Source organism: Idiotropiscis lumnitzeri, chromosome 10 (assembly GCF_059441095.1).
Source record: "Idiotropiscis lumnitzeri isolate Australia: NSW breed Sydney's pygmy pipehorse chromosome 10, RoL_Ilum_1.0, whole genome shotgun sequence".
Lineage (NCBI taxonomy): Eukaryota > Metazoa > Chordata > Actinopteri > Syngnathiformes > Syngnathidae > Idiotropiscis > Idiotropiscis lumnitzeri.
In genome coordinates, this window is record NC_142400.1 from 9,313,177 (window position 1) to 9,336,519 (window position 23,343).

General features: G+C 39.4%; 1 long non-coding RNA gene across 1 annotated transcript in view; it reads right to left on the reverse strand.

Annotated features, from left to right (window-relative positions):
- The window catches only part of LOC148329042 (uncharacterized), an 89,131-nt gene that overhangs the window by 33,527 nt on the left and 32,261 nt on the right, over positions 1–23,343 (reverse strand). Inside the window, exon 2 of the long non-coding RNA XR_015845574.1 lies at positions 13,025–13,075. This is a non-coding gene — a long non-coding RNA (uncharacterized LOC148329042). The remainder of the gene's footprint in view (positions 1–13,024; positions 13,076–23,343) is intronic.

Here is a 23,343-nt window from a genome sequence, read left to right on the forward strand (position 1 = left end):
TTTTTTAAAATTAATTACTTTTTTGAAACAAGAATTAACACAATAGAGTATAATAAAAATCAAGCCTTGCCTTTGCATCTACCTCAACGTCTGCAATGGGACTGAGAGGACAAGCATACACATTGTTTTACAGCGTCAACATTTTTTGTTTTCAATTATACTGCACATTCTATATGCTATTGGATATTTGCTAGTCAAATTCAAGCATTTGCTTACAATACAATACAACTCTATATAATATATAATGTGTAATCCTCTTTATATTATGTAAATGAAGCTGTAAGATTTAACTGGGAGTGTAAATAAACATTTTGAAGCAAACACAGATCACCTATTTTTGAAGAACTGCGTGCTATCAGGCGTCATAGTATTGGAGCATTTTTACGAGTCTGAGTATGGCAGTGGTGGGCTGCCATCTCTGCTGGCCCAACATAATCAAGAAATCGTGATCATATTCTTCCCATTGATGTCTCATTATATCCTATCTTTGTATTTTTAGGCGAGAGTTTTTATCCAATCAGGATTCAGCTAGCTCGTGTTGCCAGGCAGATTTCATAATAACAGTAGCACGCACTATTTGCCTGGGGCCTTCAGATACAATTATGCCGGCATCTATTCTGTCAAAGCCAATGTCGATAGACACTTGCGATAGCCAATCAGATTACCAATTGGTTACAGTGAGCCTTCTCTTTCCTAATGTTGATGGCGATGTACGTGTTTTGTGATTGGATACTCACTCGATACTGAGAGGGCAGCGCTAAGCGGAATCAACACACCCAGAAGTCGTAACTGGCAACCGTTCGAAAATGTAAAATATATTCTTGCTTTTTTTCACCACAAAGGCCGAGGGAGGGAAAAGTGTGGATTTAATTGCAGATACACTTGCGAGGCCATTTTCAAGACGGACCTTTCAAGAGAAGCTCGACAATCGTCCAACACTCACCTCGTACTGTGTAAGTGTGTTTCTGTTTATTTGACCAGCCATGGTGTCATAAATTATGGCAATATGAGGGGGGTTTATTCAAGTCGGACTAAGTACGACTTCACTGAAGGCAAAACAAAACAAACAAAGCTTTACCGACGCCACAGATTGGCAACATTATGCTAGTCCACTCTTCATGTCATTTTATTGTAATAATTACCATTTATTCATTGGTCATGGAAGCCACGGTGCTACAAACTGGTGATTAAACAATAATAAAACGCACTTAAGCGTCACCAAGTGACCGTGTCAGTGTTTAGTCTATCATCTCCCGAGTACTGTTAAGAGCAGTCCAGGAGCTGGAATGACAGAGATATGTGCACTCCCTGGGGAAGAGCTGTCAGGTCAGTGGATCATTGCCACACTGACACACAAACACACACGCATGGTGAAACAATACACTGCAACTAAAATATGCTGTCGTTTTGCATGTGCACACAGTGTCAAACTCTCAAACAGTTCAGTGTTGACACACTCTTGTCGTGACGCTTCGGTACGGTTATTCATTATGGATCCTTTGCAGTGCATTGACACACAAATACAAACACCGCTAAAGCACTTCTTTGCATCCACTGAGCTGGATTAGAAGTGACACTGTATTTCAATAACATGAGAGAGCGTGAGCATATCTACAGTATGGGTCGTAACACTCGGCTGCGCAAAAAAGTGCGAGGAGAAAACAGCTTTTTGCCGTTTGATGGATGCTTCCTAATCCTGTTTGTTGCAGGATATTTGATGTGGACACTTTTCGCACGTTGAGTCCCCACACGACAACAGCACTAATATGTTTTAAATTGGCTTGGGCCCAGGGGTAGGAAACTAGACTTCCACTGTTTGTTTGGGTTGTGGTGTGACAAAAAATATATATTTTGGTCAGGAAAAGCAGGATCACAGAGAATATACGTATTTATAGGAAAAATCTGAAAGAAAGGGAAAAATGTTTGGTCGACAAAAAATGAAGACATATTTGGGCTACACTAAGAAGGAGAAAAGAAGATCATAAAACCAGAATTGAATAAAGCTATAACAAAGCATGCAAGTGTATGAGAATTAACTCGTAAAATTTGAAGATAATTTAGAAAAATCAAGAAAAAAATGCCAGAATTAAAAAACAAACAAACAATTGAAATAAACATTTGAATTAAATCTCAATATTTCACCCAAAAAAAATACCAGAAATTTTATAAACATTTTTTCAGGAGAAAAACAATTGAAATAAACATTTGAATTAAATCTCAATATTTCAAGAAAAAAATACCAGAAAATGAAAAAATATTTTTAGGGATGAAAAAAAATAAATAAATAAACATTTGGATGATTTGTGGAAGCAAACTTACAATTTTGGAAATAAATGTGTTGAATTTTAGGAAAAGGATATCGATCATAATTCTACAACAACAACATTGAAATATTATGAGATGAAGAGATAATTTTGCCAGAGAACGGTTGTACGAAGAATATCGTGCAAACCCAAGAGGATATTCTTAATGTAAAAATTGTTCATGATTCTGTCAAGTCAGTATTGTTTGACAAAGAATCAATTCAAATTTGTATGAAAATGTCCATCTCGAGAAAAATGGTGACTGCTGGTCTCAGATCTTTATGTCCGGTCATGTGTGAATTTTTAAATTCATTCATAAAATTCTTCCCTTAAAATGATGGATTCTAATGCAAATCCAACATAGCGTGCGTCTTAAATCGGTTTCGAGTTCCGGGCCACCGCACACTGCACGATGCTTCCAAATGAAATGAGTTCTTTTCATTGGGTTTTGTAATTGGTGGATTTTTCGAATAATCAGTTGAGAACATAAAAGAACATTTGTCAAAAGGCAATAACTGAGATTTAAAACTATATTAGGATACACATGTAATTGTAATAATAAACATTTAAACGTAAACGCAATTTGTTAGACCCCACCGAGACGAACAAACAGTTCAGACCGGATGGGACGACCTTTTCTGATGCCCTTTCATATCATCCGGGGACATAGTTGTTTACGGACAAACAGAAAGCATTCACACTTGTTTACCAATTAAACAGTAGTGACAGATGTGTTTACAATCAACAAACGCTGCCATCCTCTGATGAGTTTAATATTCATACCTGCCCTTCCTGGGGAAAAAAAAAAAAAAAACCTGTGTAAAGCAGCAAACTCACTTTGAATACTAAAAAATGCGTCCGGATGAGAGCCCGAACATAATGAAACGAGTCAATAATGTCATTTTTCGTCTAATGAAATGGAGAGTGAAAATGATCTCGTTCAAGCACAAATGTAGTTCAGTTTCAGACACTTCATCAAGGGAGCGCATGTCATTCTCATTGGCTCATTTCTCAAAAGTGTGCATAAACAATGATCGCACTCGCGGTGACACTTTGACAAAGTCTAACAACGTATAACGAGTGCATTCAAATTTAAATGCGACACCTCATCTGTCTGTCACAGGCATGTCGGTGTGTGTGGGTGCGTGCGTGCGGGTGTGTGTGCGCGTGTGTTTCAGTGTTGGCGCGCCGTCGAAAGCGTGTTTGTCAGTTGCAGTTGTTTTTGTGTTGTTTTGTCTCTGCAGCAAACGCCTCAATGGGCTGTCTGTCTCTTTGGATGGAGCTCGGCATGACAAATTGACAGCTTCACACACACAAAACACACACATAGAAATGCTATATGAACCGCCGTCTGCGTACTCGGGATGCAGGTAGAGTGTTTAACAGACTGAGTGACGGTTTACTTTCAGAGACAGGCAGAGGCGCACTTGATGCTCGAGGATGGAAAAGAGTCCACTTTAGATGCCGCACACACATGCGCACCTACACACACACACACACGCACACACAACGGCCTGTGTCCAATGTAGCATTCAATGACTGAGCTGCCGAGAGAGTTGCGTAAAACAAAGGAACAAAGGGAGGTAACGAGGGTGCAGTGGTTACCCACACGTCTCTTTGGCTGCGGCGGATTAAGCTGTGGATTCATCATGAAAGCAACACTCACTACATTCTCATGCACGAGCTTTGGCTAGACATTCATTTGGATGTCTTGTGTTTTCCCAATATTTGAGCACGTGACGGGAATATTTGCAGAAGAATGTCTACAGCCAGTACCATACGTTGCTCTGTGCCCGAGTCTATGTCGGATATACTGTGACGCCTTGATTTCCAACATCTCAAATCAACATTCTGATTAGAATCTAATGAAAATGTCATTAATACATAAAAAAAAAAAATCTTCTGCAATGTGTTATTATTTGGAAAAATGTCACTCTACAATATAGCACTTTATAAAAGCTTATAGTAATAAAATAATTAAAAACAATCGAGAAGGTCACAACCAAGCGGTCGAAGCATTAGTTATTTTTAAGAGGATAAAAAATATATGCCTGTGAGTATTGTTTTGTTATGTTTGTGTTCAAATATAAATAGTTTTTCGGTTTTTAATTACCACAATGTCAGTGCTAATTTTGTTTACTCATCTTTGCCGTTTCCAAATAAGTGTTACGGTCTGACCCAATGCAAGTTGAACAGTTCACACGGTTGGGGAGGGAATGCGAGTGGGGAAGCGCTGATGATGTGAAAACGTGAACTTTTCGTTGCGTCATGTCGCGACAGCCAATCGGGGTTGAGAATGTACTGACTACGTCACACACAGCAGGTGCATGATTAGTTGTTAAGGTGGGCGGGGTGTGCTGGACGCATATTGGGTTTCATACGCGGGATGATTTTTACTCATTTTGAAAGCTAGCTTTCTGTCATAATACGCATGATCACTTATCAAAGTTAATAAAGCAGAATGTTTGGTTTGTTCTTACATTTAACCATGCTGATATGTTTTTATACTTTTTTGACAGGTTTCACCTTACAGGGTAAATTATTTTTCTTTCGATTTAATGCTGATTTTTTTTTTTTTTTTTTTTGCCAAACAAGTCAGAACGCCATCCTGAAAAGGATTGCGTTTGAACTCAGCACTAACCACTGTGTTAAAAATTAGATGTACACTCCCCGTACTTGTAAATACAGTATTTAGTGTAGCGTGATGGCAATTGCGGCATTTATTATCCTCATGAGTTGTTCACTGGACAGAATTTTTTGCTCTCATATGGCACAATTTGGTTTTATGTATAAAAAAAAAAAAAAGCATGGAATATCTATGTATGGAAATCAGTTTCTTTTAAAGGACGATAAAAATCCAATACATATCGGTTATCTGCTTGACGTCCTCTATATACACACCGCGTCTCCCCAGACAACAACACAAATTAACCCAATAAAAAAAGAGATTTAAAAATTAAAAAAAGAAACACCAACCACAGCCAAAGCATAGACAACTAAATATGATCTAAGTATGGTACATCAGAGCTATAGCCATCATTAAAAGAGCACTTCTCCAACTTGTATAGTGCAATAGTGTGGCATCATAATAGTGCTAGCCAGATTAGAGCAAAATTGTCAGGGTGCAATTTCAAATGAACAAATATTGAGTCCTTACACTACATAAAAACGTAAACAATGTTTTAGTTTCTCAAAATCATTGAAACCACCGCAACTGTAATACAGCCCATAATTAGATTGATTGTCATGGAATGAGCATTTATCTGACATAAATGGATGTCAGTTCATTAAAAAAAAAAAAAAAAAAAAAAACAAGAGAGGGGGAAAAAAATAAGAAATGTAGCTTTGATCATGACTTCAATTTTAAAGCAGATCATTTGGATGGAATCAGGAACTCCAGGGGCAGAAAAGCGGTTAATTAAGATCAATAGGATCTGCAACATGTTCCAGTTTGTGAGCATGGAGAACACGGCAGTATAATTTGAATGAGCGAGGAGGAAGAAAATTCAATGTCTTTTCATTGCGGGCCCACAAGGATGCTTTTTCTCAAGCATTTCAAAGTACACTTGTGCGGCAGTAGGTGGTCGACTTAATCCAATCCTGAGCAATATGACACACACTGGACTTTTGTTTGCAAGGAGGGAATTAAATACGTTTGATTCATAGAACAATAGTCCACATAGAGAGGAAACCAGTGTGGCGGAAGTGATAGTGGTAACATTTTTTATTTGTGCTGCCAGGTGGCACTGTGGTGGAAAGTTTTCCTTTGTTTCAGTATGTCATTTATTTTAATACAGAGTAGTGACACAACATCCAGCTATCCATTTTATATAGGTCTTGTTGACATTAAAGGGGAAGTCCACATAATTTTTTTTTTTTTTACAAGAATATATTCTATGCAGGCCCACTCATCAAAACATTCTGATTAATATAATGTTTACGCAATATGAGCTAAAATCCACCCATTTTTAGTCATCTCAGGGGGCGGCCATTTCGTCGACTAAAAATGACTCATGCTCAGGGCTCAGCTAACGACCAGTCATGGATCAGTTTCAGAAAACAGGTGAGCCGTTATTGGTCATTACATGAGCCCTGAGTTATCATTTTCGGTTGACAGACGTAACAAAATGGCCGCCCCAACCGATGGCTAAAAATAGTTGGATTTTTCTGCTTAACTCAAATTCCCCAAATTTAATATAAATCAGATAGCCATGTTTAGACAAGTGATGGTGCATAGAACATTTTATTGCACAGATTTTTTTTTTGGAGTTGATTTCCCATTTAAGAACGGGATGAAGTGGAGCAAATCCCAGCTGACTTTGGGCAAGAGGTGGAGCACGGACTGGATTGCTCACCTGTCAATCATGCGGCATAAACAAGCATTGAAAAAGCCATGATGGACAATTTGCATAGTTAACGAGTGTTTTTGAAATGTGGGAGGAAATGCAAACAAGATTTGAACTCAGAACCTCACACATACACACACACACACACACACGCGCACACAAAATTTGGTTTTGGGCATGATACTAAAAAGAAAATCAAATTAATTCTGCTAATTCATGTTGCTCCACCCACCTAATAGCTCCAAATTTATATCGGGTGAAAATCAGCATTGATGTTTGTGCAACTGGGAGTAAAATATATCAGACACTAAGTCATGTACATTCCTGATATGTAGTCTACTGAGATTCTCTTTTTTTTTTTTTCGACCATAAAAATCACTCACAATGGATGAAGACTTCCCATTTTTCAGCACAACAATGCTATTGACCATGAGCACCGGTGACAGGGCTGCTAAAATAAAATATTAGCACTGGAGCCAAGGTCTGAAAAGGTTCAGACAACAAAAACAATTGGATTCTCACTGCTGCTCACACATTGCCATGGACGCATTTACATTAGCTTGTCAAAAGCCCGGTGCAACATGTCCTGACCTCCCAGCATGCCTTGCACATTGCAATGCCTTCCCCACGAGGGCTGCTGTGACGACCTTGGATGAGAGAAGAAGAGCAAAGAGAAGAGCTGACTTGGAGCTTTTCTCTTGCGCTGCTGTATAGTCTAGTATTACACAGTGACAGAGCGAAGAGGAAGAGGAGGAGGATTGCGCTCTGACCTTCACCCTGAGCTCATGTCGCTCCCACCTTGGACGAAGGTTTCTCCGGGCTACATTTCGTTTACACTCGGTTTTCTGCTTCGTTTCTCCTCCCGTCTTTATTCCTTCCCCCTTTTTTTTCCCTCCTCCTCAGGCTACATATCACATACATTACCCTGCTTCTCCTCTAAACACACTTCCTCTCATCATCCCCTCCCTCCCTCCCCCCATATGACCGGTTGCCCTCCATGCTACTCTCTACTTTTTTTTTTTTTTTTTTTTTTCCTTCTCCTCAAATCAGACCCTCTTTTCCAGCTTGTCCTCTACCTCACTTCGCCTCCTCGCTCCCTCCTCGCCCTCTCCTTCCCAGTCCCAGGGCTCGTTTAACAATGTCCACATTCACCTTACATGATCCTCAGAGACGAGCCAATAAGGGTAACGGTACACGCGTATCGTTGCAGGCTCGTATAAGATTGAATATTCACTGTAGCCACTGCTTCGGGAGATTAATAATAAGCGAGTGTAACAGACACACACCAATGCGTACATATGGTGCAATGATTCATTTTTTAGTTTATTGCAGAACTGTCGTCTTTCCCTGCAGATAAATTGCGATTCAAGCTGTTGGTCCTGTAGCATCTCTCCTACAGTCACCAACTTTTTCCCTTCACTCTCCTCCTAATTCCTTTTTTTGGGTCTGTTTGTTTACAGATCTGTCGCTGCCATTTTTTTTTTTTTCTTTCTCCCGATCTCACTCTGGCTGCTTTGAAGTCGGCTCATACCTGCTGTCACGTACCACCTGTTTCGTTCCCAGCCGGTCAGCGCCAGATTAAAGTATGCTACAATGGACGCGGGACAGATCTGAACTGAGCGGGACCGGCCTGGGGAGATGATGAAAATTTTATTGACGTGATTATTTGGGTTCCTGGTGTGGAGATAAAGTGGATTTATGGGTTACAGGGGTAACTTCAGGTTCAGCTTGCGACTTTTTTTTAGCATCAGGGGAGGTATTTTACTTTGCTGAAAAATATCACGAATAATAATAATAATAATAATAACATAGCAATAACAAGTATTTAAAAAAATATTGTGCTCTTATCATTTTAGGGATGGAATGCTATCCAAACATCCGATATTATCATGATATGAACTTCACAATATGATGATTGGCAAAATATTGTGCCGAAGTTGCAATATAGAAATGTTCACGATTGTAGAAAATCTCATGACATTGTTTAAAAAAAAATAATAAAATAAAAAAAAAGGCTCATGGTATTGCGGGAAAAAAAGAAGAATTTTATTAATTTTTTGTAGATAATTACAGTTGTGACAGCGAAATAGGCTTTGTGGTTCATTTTATGGCCATGCTTTCCTATTGGATCAGCAGCGCAAAGTATCTTGGTCGATGTAGTTCCCAATGCTGCATTTGTCTCAAGCGGGCGAAAATAAATATTTTTTGATGGAGATGTGCTGGTTTTAAAATTGTAACATGCCGACGACGATATCTTGGCAATTTTAATATTGCGAAAATCGCCACTATCGTTACATGCCTTATATCACACTTACATATATATAGAACGGCCATAACATTAGGCAAACATGCACAATCTGAAGATATCCATGACAAGATTTGTATCAATTTTGCCTTTGGAAAAAAAAACGCTCGATTTTAATTCACTCTGCCAGGTATGTGTATGTTAATTCCTCTTGATGTTCGAACTGAACCTTAATACTTACTTAATACTCCCAATATTTGCGTTACAAGCAAGAGGCTTTTACAACACAAAACTAATGACTTCACAAAGAGGACACAACATTTTTTTAAGGGTTCACAGATTATTTTTTTGGAGTTGCAGTTGATTGAATCTGTTTTCATTTTCCATTTTATCCTGTCTGACATCATTCGATATTCTTTCCTCTCTTCCTCCCATTTCCTCTGATCCAAAGCAATAAGCGAGTTGAAAGGTTGGCTACCTACTTTGACCGGGACAACCTAAGAATCCCGAGCAGAAACATGAACATTGCAACACCCTGAAGTAAAGGCCAGTGTGTGGATGTGTTTTCTCCCAGGTGATGGAGCATGGGCAAGAGAGAAAGTGAGATACTTGTTTGATCCCGAGAACAAAGCAAGAGGGGAGGGAAGCAGAGGGAGCCAGCAGGAGGGCGGCAAAGAGGAAACAGAGAGGGAAGACGATGACGGTTAGCTGAAAGGTGGGCGAGAGACAGCCAGGACAGCGAGTGAGCAAAAAAAGCGAGAGAGACGGACGGGTTAGGAGGGGGATCAGGCCTCATGAGAAGAGCTTTGTTGAAGGGGGTTTGAAGATCACCAGTGGCTTTGTCAAACCAAGCGAGAAGGAAAGGAACAATCTGTGCCGTTTACTGGTGCCTGCAACACGTGGATCCTGTTCAAGGCTTTTTCTGTCTCTATTTGTGTTCAACAGCAACCCGCCTATCCGATAGCTATCCCAGCCTGAATAATCATTCATTAAGCGAATAGGCTTATGCAAAGTAAGCCACGATTCCACAAGGAGAATGCTTATTGGGATGACAGAATGTTTGTCGTCCATTTCTGCGACCAGCAGTGAAACTTTAGTTTCCATAAGTAGATTCACAAAGTCATGTTAATATTTTGTCCCGAACAATGTGACAAAAAGCTGACAACAGCATATCGTTTTGGGAGACAGGATTGAATTAATTCACTTAGATTGTGCTGCATGGCTGTGTAAGAAGCGTTGATAGACGTTAATACAAAAAACAAAAAAAATAGGAGATAGGACGTCTGCTGACATAATTACAGGACACGGGTGCATTATGTTGTTTTTATAGAATAGCGATTCACCGAATGCATAGCGCACAATTGAAGGTAGGACATCTTGTGCTGCATTCAACACTGCGAGGAAGTCCCACAAAAATAAAAAACAAAACAGGGCTCACAACAAACCTTTTGGCAGCTTTTGCCGGTTTTTTTTCATATACCGAGAGGATAAAGAGATCATATCTGCTAAACAGGCTGTGTTAAATGATTATATCTGAGATATCCATATAATCCAAAATGTTTTAAAGTGTTTCAATGCATCTTTATGGCCGCCGCCATAATTGTGTGACATCATACAACTACATGTCATGACAGTCGGCCTACATCGATTCGCCCCGACTTCAAACGGTGTTCCAAGTCAATGATTAGTGGTGAGTCTGTGGTAGAATGAAATACGAGGCGAGATGGGGCAGAAAGGTAACACAAGTCGAGACTCTAGCTGAACAATTTATCAAATTCAAATCTACATCGCATTGTAGGAGAAAGCAATTTTCAAATCGCAGAGGCTGCAATTTGGGGAGAAAAATAAAAAAACTTAGCTTTCGGTGAGTCAGTAAGCTTTATTTTTCATATTTTTTACTTCAATTGTGTCTAGATAACTTAAATGGATAAGAAGTGCAGTCCACATGTTTACTAATGGTTTCATGAAAAATGGTTGTTAAAAAAATCATGGAAAGAGGACCAAGAAAAATAATAATAAATAATAAAAATAAAATTATTATATGTGCAATTGCAATTTTTCAAAAAAATTAGCACCCCTAGTGGAAACTGCAGAGAATTTTAAATTGAATTTAAAGTAAATCTTTCCTCTCCACATTATCACGTAGTCGCCCAAAGAGGACCTTAAAGTTGTTCCTAGAAATTTACAGCAGGGGCGGGAAAGTGTTTTCTGTTGCGAAAGAATTAAATTAGACTATTATGCAGGTTGTTCCTTTCAAGTCTAAACACCTAAACCTGAGTTCACAGGAATCTTGCAAAGTACATTAACCTTTGCATCGTTAAGACTGGAAATCATATTGAAGATATCATCTGTTCATTTTCCGATTGAATAAAAATAATCAAAGTGAAAAATGCAGGGTTGATCAGTATTTTATGAGAATTTGTTAAATTTAACTTAAATCTTTTACGCTTTTTACAACAGTTCCTTTGAGGTGTGATTTATTTTTCAAAGTGCATGTCGAATCAAATGCGCTCGCTGGCCTTGCATGGGCCACAGGCCGTAGTTTCGCCACCCTTGTTTCTATTTCCTCAGCCGGTAATTGCAAATTGCTTATCTTAGTGTGTCAGAACCGACTGACTACAAACTGTCCACCTGCAGGCCTCCTATGTGGAAAAAGCAGTTTGGATAATGGATGGATGCGTACTTGCATAATAATTAATGTATCACGCAACTATTATTCGCACTTGTCATCAATCATGCCGCGTGACGACTGCATCGAGTTCGTTCGTTCTCACAACACAGTGTGCATGACATTTTACTGATGCAAGTGAAATCATTTTACACGGAGGTCTGTGATCAGCAAGTCCTGCTGTGAAAAGCTCTTGAAAAGTGCTGAAACAAATAAAAGGAGGCAGCCGGAGGAGACGAGAATGCGGGAAGAGGAAGGAATCAGAAAGCCAGAGGTCGACGCGGCGACCTAAAAACAATGTTGAATCTTTGCATGGCACAATTACCTTTGTCTTCTCAAACTTGCGCTTTGTGTGTTTTCGTAAACATTACATACCGTTTATGCCAGGCTTGGGCAAACTATGGTCCGGGGGCCACATGTGGCCCGTTAAACGTTTTAATCCGGCCCGCCGAACTTCAAAAGTTTAAATGAATAAACCTCGTTCATGTTTTATTTTCTAAATACTTTGTTTTTCACAGACATATATAGTGTTGTAATGCTTTGTTCACTTTCATTTAAAATTAAATGCATCTGCCCACCCCTGGTTTATGCTATAATCTCGAATGACTTGGAAACCATTTCTTTTGAGTCTAATTAAAATGTCATTTAGTCAGGTGCATAGTTGAAATGTATCCCGTCCAAGGCTGCAGCACATTAAAATGTGACTGGATCACCTTCATGCACTCTTGCACATGATATTTATGTACACAGAAAAAAGCAGCCCCCTTCAACTCCTCTCTCTCTCCTTTGCCCTTTAATTTCATCACCTTTGTTGTTAAACCCACAAATTTTCATGTAGAAACATTCATGGTAATGCTGAAGTTATCTAATTATTAGATGAAAAACAGTAAGGTAAACAAATCCATGATTAAGCCGCGCACAGAAAAGCAGAGGGGCTTTAATTGCATATGAAAAAAAAAAAAATCCCACAGTGATACAACGAATACTCATAGAATTCTTACCCACCAGACACTTAACAAGCCACACTTCACCTGACATACATCTGTACATGGTAAACCGTTTGTTCAAAGCGAGTCTCAAAACAGCAGGAAAGCACCGTACCTCGTCTTTCATGTATAAGCCCGCATTGGCAATTGAGGAAAATATAAAACCATGTTTTCCCCGAAAATTTAAATCTCCATGACTACAAACCCAACCCCCATCACCAATCACTACCTTTTCATTCTCTTCTTCTAACATGTGTTTGTTTTGATCCACAAAACATGTCCAAGAGAAGCAAGTCTTGCAGCTTATTCTCAGAAGAATCACAAAGGATTTCTGTCAAGAGTACAGCACTGACATAGCGTATTTCCTCAAAAGGCCCTTCCTCTCAAAAATACCTTCCCCATTTAGTCTAACTTGGTTTAAACAGAATCATCGCTTTTCCCATGAAGAAAAAAAATGAAAAACAAACAGTAATTACCTTTTTTCATAGACTTCTGCCCAACTCTGTTGTCCACCAAAACAGCAGCACCTAAAAAAAAGACACAGAAGAAACTAAGTGTGGAGACAGATACAGAATTAAAGATTAAATGATTAAGCATGATGTCTCTATCAGGCCACAATTTGCGTAAATACCGCATTTCAGGTTACATCAAAAGCGGATTCATTTTTTCAAAATAATACACAAGATATGTCCAAAAAGTTACCAGACTGGTTTTGCAAGATATATATTTATATATTTATATATATATATATATATATATATATATATATATATGTAAAATTTTCAGTGATGTTCACTACACTGGAAAGTTTTGTCTGATTTTGTCAGACTTGTTGCTCTACACAAATGTCCAAATTGGATCAGATGGATAAGAAGATCTAACACTAAAACCAGCCATATAAAAAATGAATGTACGGTAGGCATATCATTTTAAAACTATTTAATCCATCCCAGATTTATGTATTACAAAAACTGTCATTTTTTTAATAAAAAGAATATAAGAAGACATTTTTCTTGTCAGACTTGACTCATCTGAGCTTAAAAGTTTTCCCTTCCTCATTCTTCTTTTTTTTATGCTTCGTTTAAGAAGCAAGATTGCATCACCGTATTCAAACAAGCAATCCCGTCGCTATTAATTCTGCGGCCTTGCAGTGCTTTTAGCTGTCTAGACTGGTTATCTGCCTATGGTTCAATCTTTATTCTAATTGGGTTTTCTGGTCCGGAACGCTTTGGTCACCTCGCAAGAAAAGAAAACTACCTCTGTCTTCATCTGTGGCAGAAACATCTCATCATTATTTTTGTTGATTTATGTTTTTAATCGTATAAATTTGCATACATTGCATCATCACAATGTGGCTTCCACTAGCCAAGTAAATTAACCCAAGGTTGTTGTCTTTTTCCCACCATGCATTCCATTCCATCATGACTGACAGGAGGATCTTGGGAACAAATTGATGACTCTGCGGTGTCTGCAGAATGACCCAGTTTGAAGCAATAACAATTTTACCCGCAGTTGTGTAAATGAAACACACAACAGGTAGACAGGAGAGGAATGTTTCGTATAAAATTTCAAGGAGTGGTTCTTGAACTGTGCTTAGCTTGGGTTACGAAAAATTATTTGGTATAACTTATTCTGTCCTCTCATTTAAAAAGGGCTTACTTACATATCGCAGGAGAAAACTTCAGTCAAAAATTTTCACTTTATGTATACAAGATCCGTTATCCTAACCCAACAACAAAGGCCTTGAAGCAATTAAGATGATGACGTACAGTGACTTTTTTTTTTTTGTACAAAGCTATGTTCGCAATTGCCACTCAGTGAGATAGGTTTGTGTGAAAAACTTTTGTTGAGAAACAATTGTGTAATATGATGAAAAATAATGTTTTATTTTTTAACATAACATTTTCTTCCCTTATTATACTTGCATTTTATTATCACAATATTACGACTTGTAAAAAAAAAAATAATAAAAATAAAAAATAACTTTTTATATTGACAAAATGACTTTGGTCATATAACGCTTCCAGCCTTTATTTTATGCTTAAAAACATTTTTTTTCTCGTTTTCTCTAAAAAAAAACTTATTTGTAAAAATCAAATTGAGATATTATTTTTTTTTCAATATTGAAAATAGAAAACTCATTGCATTAACCGGTACACGTGGTACTTGTATTCAATCGGCATTGCTCATTATGAGATGAACCTGTTCACTTGGCTGATGAGAGCAGGATCACACTGACCGATATGAGAGAGTCAGAAGTGGTCATCTAAAACTTTATGCTGCCTACACCATCCTCCAGCATGACCACTTTGGTGCGTAGACCTCTCCATGTGTCAGAAGTACTCCGAATAATGAGATTGTCGCAATATACGTTGTAGCAGTGAGCGCTATGATCCTTCCTTCCCTCATGTGGCTAGAGTGCAACAGCAGGTCCTTAATAGAAAGGTATTGATGATATATGGACCGGTTCCAACAGAGTTGAATCAAATCAAGCGCCTCAAGGAGGTCATGTATCGCTGCATTTACTGCCACCGCTTTGCAAAACTGAATTTCCTGGTTGATGCTGTGATCCTTGTTGGAGACCATCCATTGTCCCATCAGGAGCATGCCAAAATGATATTGGGAGCCCATTGAGGCACACAACCGAGCCACATTATGACCTGAGGTTGAATCAGCTTGGTGACGCTCTGCGCTTTACTGAGCACCATTCTGGTTTCTTCACGTCTTTTTATGCAAAGTTCAGTGCAGCATGATACAACTCCAGTACTGTGACCCCGTGGTGCCAAAATACGTAAGGAGCAGGAGAAAGAAAGGAAGAGGATCATTAGAAGGGGCTCCCATCAGCGAGTGGGACCATGCTGCCTCGCTGTCAGACAAGAGCAGTCGAGTGCAGAATACGATCTGGGAGCGTGGTGAGTCAGCCAGCAGCTTTACATTTAACACATGCCAACGCTAGCGGGACTGAACAGCAGCGCGGCGGGGGTGCTTTCACTCCCGCACTTTCTCTGCCGGCTTCTCTGCTATCACTCCCATTCTCCTCTTCTTATTTCAACCAATTACCCATTATTCCCCGCTCCTCAAACTCTCTATTCTTGCCTTCCATCCCCCTGCCCTTGTTCTCTCTCGCTCTGTAGTCTCCCAGTGGTCTTGCTGAGGGGCATATGCTGTTGCATGGAGAGGAGGATGTCAGCTTGGATTTCAGCACTGTCACAACAGGGGAACACAGACTCGCACATGCACACAAACACACACTGGCAAAGGAAGCAAATGGCCGTTAATAAATACTCTGTCACACACACACACACACATACACGCAAGTCACAAACACGAGCGTGAACATGAATCACGCGGCCACTTGTACAAGACGAACACATACTGAGAAAAGAGTCTCTCCAGGGTGTAAAACGATGCTTCTGAGTAAACTGCTGGACAGGCAGAAAACAGTCCTTTTCCAAGCGGGTGAGAGGGGAGGAAAAGGAGGGGAAATTGGGGAGAGGGTAATGGAAGAGGGCCTTTGTGACCTTTAACAAACACGTTATTGGTTCTATTTTCGTTGAAAGGAAGTCATAGAGCCAGTAAGTACACATTTACAGACCCTTTGCTCCTTTACATTAGGGATGGAGAGGCGCGGGAAGGAGAGCAGGAGTGGTAAACATGACTTTTAACAAACACTTGGAAATAAACCTTTGAGGAAAAAAAAATGAAAAACAGATGAGGGTTTAAGTTGTTACCCCACTGGGAGTTGAAACATTTTTTGTCGGACTCAGAAAATAACAATTATATGCAGCGCGTACAGAACAAAACACTGGTTCCTCGGTGTGTCGAATAAAAACAAGATTTGACGTCATCCCCTCTAAGGAGAAAAGGAAACAGAGCTGTAAAAAGAAGTGTCATGAAAGGTAGAAGCAATTGAAGGAAGAAAATAGAGGAGATAAGAGAGGTACTCTCGTAATTTGTAACATGAGTCGAGTTCTTTGGAAAGGAAAAAGGAACAAAAAGTGATTTAAAAAGAAATGGATGACCCCTCGTGAGAACCCATGAGTTATAATTGGATCAGTTACAGACGAAACCTCGAAGGTCGAGCACAATCTGTTCCACAAAGTTTTGCCCAGATGCAAGAAACAATTTTCCCCATCGGACATAGAGACAATAGAAATAAGCTGTTCCAAGGTCAAACTGTCACTGTCAATTTTAATTAACGAGGAAAGCAGTTTTGGGAGAAATATTCATAATATTTTAAACTCTGATGCATTTGGGGAACCTGCTGGCCACGAGTATTCAACATAACTCTTTAGGAAAACAATCTCGCGACCTTGGACATCACTTTAAAGCGTCATGATTCGCATCAGACAGTTTTGATTTAAAAAAAAATAAAATAATTTAAAAAAATGGCATTGTCCAAGGCTCTCACTAAATTATGCAAATGAGTGATTTAATATGAGCCCGGTATAGGAGTGTTTTATTGGTCCACTGTGATATTTTTGGTAATTTCATTGGTCAGATGTGACGAAACTATCGGTACATTTATTGGCGGCAGAACGCTCATTAGTAAAAATCCATACATTAACCAGGTTTTTGTGGAAGCATGGGAAAAAAGTAGCAGCTTATAATATGGAAATTATGGTAAATTGAAAATCACAGGCAATAATGTATACGTGTAACGAAAGGAAAACGGCTTCAAAAAAATGTTTCCATTCCTCCCCCATTTTGAACATGAAATCATTTACTTCACGGAAGAATTTTCCTTGATTCCTGATGAAGTGAGGTTGTATGCAACATGACAATAACATGACAGTGGTTTGAACAGTCAAATTGGAAGCGACGGTGAGGTTTTCCCAAAATTTCAAATATACAACCACGGGGAAATTTAACGACATACGTTCCACTGTGCTACTTTTCACAACTTTAAACAGTGAAATTGGGGGAATAAAAGAGAATAAATAATTGTATCGGCTGGTGCAGTCAAAATGAAACATTATTATTAGGGATGCACGTGCTAACGCTATACATCTGTAATGAGCTCATACTCGAAAGGACGGCTAGCCAGATCGCGACCGGAGGGCGGGGACTGACAGGCAAAAAAGGGTCAAGTGCCCAGCTAATCAAATAAAAAAAATAAGTGCCTTTTTATTCCGGTGATATTCTTAACTTGCTCACTGTGCAACATTCTCAAAACGTTTTACAAGCAACAATGCAAAAACATAAGTAAAAATAGCAGCACTTATTGTGTTTTTTTCCCCCTTATGCCCCTACATCGAAATTCTACCTCTCTCCCCAGACAAGCTAACATTGACCTTACCCCAATGCAGCATGGTCACATCGGCCTGAGCAGAATCCCATTACCGACATCCTTCATGTGTAACATTACAGCTCTGTGTATGCGTATGAGGACGCTTGTACACATGCATGACATTGCTCTTTCCGCATTTATTACAGAAGGTGCAAAAAAAAAGAAGACAAGCACAAACAAGTTAAATTTACACAGCTCTTTGAAATCCACACACACATGCACAACCCGGGTGCAGAATAATTCCATCGTTATTGTTAATCCCCAACATCATTTATTCCTTTTTTTTTTACTTTTCCATCTGGGAACAAAGCTGATTAAAACAGCACTTGTGTGGGTATATTGGGGAGGGAGATGTGTGTGTGGGGGGGGGGGGCAGCCTCTGAAGCAATCTGCAGCTTGAGTTGAAAGCAGCGCTAACATTTTTATGAAGTATGTATTTCTGTCTTCCATCACACATGAGGTTTTAAAACCCACAGATGGAAGTACCGTAACAACATTTGCTGTAGTTTAAATACATTTATTGCCGATGAGTCGCTTCTGCTCTGATGCCACTCGGGGCTGCAGTGGGCTGCTTGACTCCTAATATTAGAATGATGAATTATGTTAATCAATAGAAACGCTCCGCATTGGCATCGGTTCTACCCAAAAAAAAAATAAATAAAAAAATAAAACAAGCTCCACAATGATCAAAATGATTTCACTTTTTATTTATTTCATCGGAAGCTTACTTTGTGAACACCGTGAACATGATGTCGTATCCGAGATGAAAATTGGACAAATTGTGCTTTGATCTGCATTTTCGTCCAAAGAAGTTTTCACAGTGGGTGTAATGAACTTTGCCGTCTTAATAAAGTTAAGCAGGAAGCTGAAATATTTAAATATTGTGCACCGACACGTTTATTATGATGATATATGACCACGTCAAGAGACTTAATGACTGTGACGTTGACTTTAATAGAAGAATGATTGTGATTTTATAAGCGGCTGATGAAAACCTGAATCAGGCCTATGGTGGCCAGCTGTGTTGTTTTATGGCGCCCGACATGACGATGATTTAGGTTGTGGGACGCAAAATTCGGTAACGATGAAAGTGAATACTGGGGCTGCAAAAAAGAACATAAAGTCTTAACAAGGGCGATAAATAATATTTTCATTGAACATTTTGGTTGGACTGCAAAGCATGCTAGTTGAACTGCTTGGTTCGGATCTGTGAACTACAAATTCAGACACAATATCCTAAAACTCAATGTGACACCCATTGGTGCTCCACAAAGCGGCGGTTCATTCCAGGTAACCGCAGATTTGTCATTGTGTGATGATGGGATGCATTATTTTCATGGTTTGCTGAGCACAAACTTCCTTGTAATTGCTTTGCGTTTTTAATAATAAATCATGTTGGTGGTTGGCGCCACTGATAAGTGTGATGGAGAAATGCCCTTTTTACTAAATTGTTTTTTTTTTTTTTATAGTTGTGCTAATAACAGGACCAATTAGTTTGACAGTGATATTTATTACGTACAAGTACTGGAATTAATAACGAGACTTCAAGGTGTCGTCTAATTTTAACTCACAAGGTCACTCGGAATTAGTTTTTTTTCTTCTAAAATTCAACATTAAATTTGATCGGACCCATCCGGACAAATACAAATGATGAGCAGTCTTTGCTAATGTAAATTAGCAATAAAAAAATAATTACTCTCATCAGGAAAAAGTGCAGAAACAAGCAACTCCCTATTTGTCTTTATCATTGCAGCTGAAGAAAAGCGCCACACATTTGTCCTCTGCGCGTCTAATGAAAAACATTTTATTTGTGCTGAATGTTTTGTTTTCACTATTAATAGGCTTATAATTGGCCACATGTTAAACATTGATAGAGAGTACTCACAGTAAGACATCTGCAAACATATCTTCCAAGGACTAATTCATCCTAGAGTCACTGCCTGAGTGTTTACGTTCCAAAACGGCAAATCTGCTTACTGACTCTTATTTCTGAGAGTCGTCAGACCGAAGTGAAGTTTTGAATTAACATTTTGTACGATGTGTGTGACATTGTGTGGCTTGAGTTCCCTTAACATTGTGTGAGTGTCAATGCCGCAAGATGTGGACATGGAAATGACAGCATAAAGTCCTGCCAGTGCAGACTGGCTTCCGATACAATCTGAAAATAACATATTTTAATTAATAAGAATTAAAAAAATGGTTTATTGTGTTATCTATGTGCAGTTAACTTCACATAAAAATATTTCAAACAACTATCATGCATACTTATGTAGTCAAGTGCATTATAATGATAATCTTTCCTGTACATGAGTGGAGAGGAATAACATGATTTTTTTTTTTTTTTTGTGAATGTGGCATTTCCTTCAAAGGGTTTATTGCTCTAATAAAAGACAATTTAATATACATCTATATTTTAAATCGAGTATTGAGTATCATCAACCCCCATGGCCCCGTTGTCAACTAAAGATTGCTAGTCCGCGGAAAATCTGTGCTACCATCAACCATGGTGGAAAAATGTTTGGGGACGACTGGTCCACTGGGGTAGGTGCCGGCTGACCTTGCAGGTCTCACATACACAATGAACAGGCTGGTCCACTGTTAATGAACGTAGCTTGAGGACATACGAGCGTCTCTCTGATCTTGGAACAGTTTGGGGGCTACAAATAAGCGGCTGGAGTATCCCTGTTGTACTGGCTCACTTTTATGGACTTGTCTCCAGTCCACTCAGTGATGTCTCAATATGACTGTGAACAGTTTGACTATCTGAACCGTTAATTAACAACTAGTCCCATTTATTTTTAATCACCTTCACTCGTGATGTTTCTAACTAAAACATCAAAATCAAAGCAATTCCACTAGTTCCTGTTGGAATCTAGGAAGGGAAAGCCAGAATGCAACAGTGCAATGGATGGATGGGAAAAAAAAAACAAAAACAAAGAAGGGGGGTGGGGCCAGTTGGACAGGGAGGGAGAAGGAAGGTGTGATGAAAGAGCAGGATGAGTCTCTAATGAGTTTTTTCAGCTCAAACTTTCAGTGGCTCACAGTGACCTTAATAAACCGATGGCACACACACGCATACGCACACACAGTATGATGAAAGTGTTACCTCAGCATTTTCCCGCTAAATGTACTCATTAGCCTAGTTGCACATGGCTGCCTGGGAAAACAACAAAGTCAGCTGCAGAGAGCAGCGAGCATTCATCTGAGAGGCTGTCAGAGATTGTGACAGAGAGCAGAGGTCTCATGGCTGCATTATTTTCTCCAAGACTGACTGGAAGCCGTTAAAAAAAAGAAAATCCTTTCTGGTTATTCTTCATGAAGACAACAGCTTTACATTTAATATGGTATCTAAGCATCCACAGGCAAGGTTAAGAACCAGGACCATGAATTAAAATGAGGGGTGGAATTTTTTTTACCCAACATCAATTACAGGAGCTGTAACAAAAAAAAAAATGCTGCATTATCATGTTTATAAAGGCAGAATTTTTAGTTACAGCTCTTGCAGTTAATCCAATTAGATTCTGCCAGTGCATTTAATGAAGTGGTCAATGAGTTTATATATAAATAATGGCCCTTTGGATTTCAACTAAATGACTCACGCTCCACAATTAACAATCAGTTGCAGCTTATTGCAGCGTTAGTGTAGCCGAGTGCAAGCTTATAATGAGGGTCGCGCGCTTGTTGACCCCAAGGCAAAGTCGCACTTAAGGCAGAAAGTGACCCGAGCGGCACGATGATTACAGTTCAGTTCAAGCAAGAACCTCAGGGAACAAACCCATCCAATCCTAATGGTTCCCTCAGCTCGTTGATTGAGCAATGTCATGTAGCCTACAGTGGACAACAAAGACTATTCAATGTCCATATTGTGCCTTGGAAAGTAAGCAACATGCAAATGTGTGCTTATAAATAAATAAATAAATAAATAAAGAGACAGAGACAGAAAGAGAGAGACAGAAAGAGAGAGAGAGAGAGAGAGAGAGAGAGCGATACGTACACATATGTGGACAGACCAATAGTATGGATTTGTGGGGGAAAAAAAATCTGAAATTTACCAAATTGCGACAGAAGATTTCAGTCCAACTCCAACAATGTGCAATTATCTGGGGTGGGCAGCCACAAACAAATTTTGGCTGCCACTGATGGATTTTGGTGACACCTGTCAATATGTACCGGTTGTATTCCTATTCTTTTTCTGTGATTGTGTCATTGTGCTCCCTGTGAGATTGTTGTGTGCTTCTGCAAATTGATAGCTTTCCTTTCTAGTACACTACTGCAAATACAGTGTCTCAAATGACTGAAGAATCAAACGTATCGATTGAGAATCATCAACATGTGGTATCAAAGCCATTGACGGCTCAAACAGTATGGATTTCTCCACCACTCCAGCAGACAGAATGGTCGTCTAATCGTAGCACATTTGGTGCGTGCATTTATCAGGAAATTATGAGTTTAGCATTGTTGTAATTTGATCTAGTTATTAAGTTTTGCAAGTTTGAACAAATAAAAGCCACCTTGTTTTTTGTTTTCCTTTCCTTCAATGGGGGGCAATGAGGCGATAAATATCAAACATAAAAATTCATCATTTTGCAGCATTTAAATATTCATGCTTTTTTTTTTCTTCTAACCACAGCTATATAATGATAAACAAGAACACAAATATTCAGGTGCCCTCTTATTACAGCTGGCAGTTATTTTTTGTTCATGTGGTGTGTTCCGAGAAAGAGACGCTATTGCAACATGTCCCGCTCCGGGTCACGTGTACAAACACAGCAAAGCCGTTTGAACTGCCCTCTCGCCGCAATGTGTCATCCACTCACCCAAGTCCAAAGGGCAGAGAGAAGATGACAAAATCAAAGGCAGAATCTAGAGGGTGGAGATCTTCATGAGATTCCACCTTCTCGAAGCTTCGGGCTCACGTTAGGCGTCACGACCCTCACGCTTTCAAAGGAGACAGATGGAGAAAACACAGGAGAGTGAGCAGGGAGAAACAAAGATGGCGCTCGTGGAGAAGCTTCATTATATCTGCTGCAGTTTCACCCGCTTGGAGTGAAGGTGCAGTAGCGCATCGCATGACAGCAAATGAGGTCCTGGGAGATTCATTGTCCTTCACTGTAATAGCGAAAGGCTGAGGTGATTTGGGCAACAGGGGGTTCTCTCATCCAACTAGTGGCTGAAGGCTTCAATGACTTTAGGGCTGGACCAACGTAGTGTTGGAACACTTACAGGTAGACTTTGAAAAGTTTAAATCCTCCGGGGATGAATTCGAACATAATTCAGCTTCACAGCAAGACACTTTTGATGTAAAAATAGGAGGAGGAAGCGAGGCTAGTGCAACACAAACTGGCCTGGAAGTGAAGACAGACATACTGTATAATCACTTGGGCTGCTTGTGTTGTCTGCAACCTGCTCTCCTTCTGTTTCAACGGAAATGACACAGCCTCCTCCACAAACATTTCTCTTCAAGCTAGATCACATTTTGGTAAATCATTGCTATCCAATCTAACT